The sequence below is a fragment of the Myotis brandtii genome, unplaced genomic scaffold, assembly GCF_000412655.1.
Source record: "Myotis brandtii unplaced genomic scaffold, ASM41265v1 scaffold329, whole genome shotgun sequence".
NCBI lineage: Eukaryota > Metazoa > Chordata > Mammalia > Chiroptera > Vespertilionidae > Myotis > Myotis brandtii.
The window spans coordinates 810,642-811,526 of record NW_005362676.1 but is presented as its reverse complement, the minus strand read 5'-3'; the positions used below and the strand labels follow the sequence as shown (position 1 = coordinate 811,526).

Sequence of the window (885 nt, the reverse complement as noted above, 5' to 3'; positions counted from 1 at the left end):
GATACCGTGTGTGTGTATGTGTGTGTGTGTGTGTGTCCGTGTGTGTGCGATGTGGCCCCGCCTGGAGAATTCTGGGGAACAAACTGTGCAATGCCCCTGCTTCCTGGTCTGCTGGGCTTACCATTCCTAAATGAACGATAATGAAAACTCTATTTAAAACAGGAGTCCTGCCCTAGCCTGTTTAGCTCAGTGGGTAGAGCGTCAGCCTACGGACTGAAGGGTCCCGGGTTTGATTCCGGTCAGGGGCACATACCTCGGTTGCAGGTTCGATCCCCAGCCCTGGTCCGGACACATGTGGGAGGCAACCCATCAATGTCTCTCAGCCCCTACACCCACAGCCCCTACACCCACAGCCCCTACACCCACAGCCCCTACACCCAGAGCCAGGAAATTATTCTAACCTTCCAACCGGCCAATCCTAAACCTGCAGAACCTGCCGGGCCTGTTCCTTCCTGCAGAAACCATAGTGAGACTTCAGGCGTATGAGTCGCCCCCCCACACACATTACCCCCCCCACCTCCTGCCTGACCCTGTGTTTCCGTGTGTGTGTGTGTGTGTGTGTGTGTGTGTGTGTGTCCATGTGTGTGCGGTGTGGCCCCGCCTGGAGAACTCCGGGGAACAAACTGTGCAATGCCCTTGCTTCCTGGTCTGCTGGGCTTACCATTCCTAAATGAACGATAATGAAAACTCTACTTAAAACAGGAGTCCTGCCCTAGCCTGTTTAGCTCAGTGGGTAGAGCGTCAGCCTACGGATTGAAGGGTCCCGGGTTTGATTCCGGTCAGGGGCACATACCTCGGTTGCAGGTTCGATCCCCAGCTCTGGTCCGGACACATGTGGGAGGCAACCCATCAATGTCTGTCTCTCACATTGACGTTTCTCTCTCT

General features: G+C 55.1%; 1 protein-coding gene across 1 annotated transcript in view; it reads right to left on the bottom strand.

The window, feature by feature from the left end:
- PCSK6 (proprotein convertase subtilisin/kexin type 6) overlaps positions 1-885 on the bottom strand; it is a 52,255-nt gene that overhangs the window by 39,918 nt on the left and 11,452 nt on the right. The window lies entirely within an intron of this gene.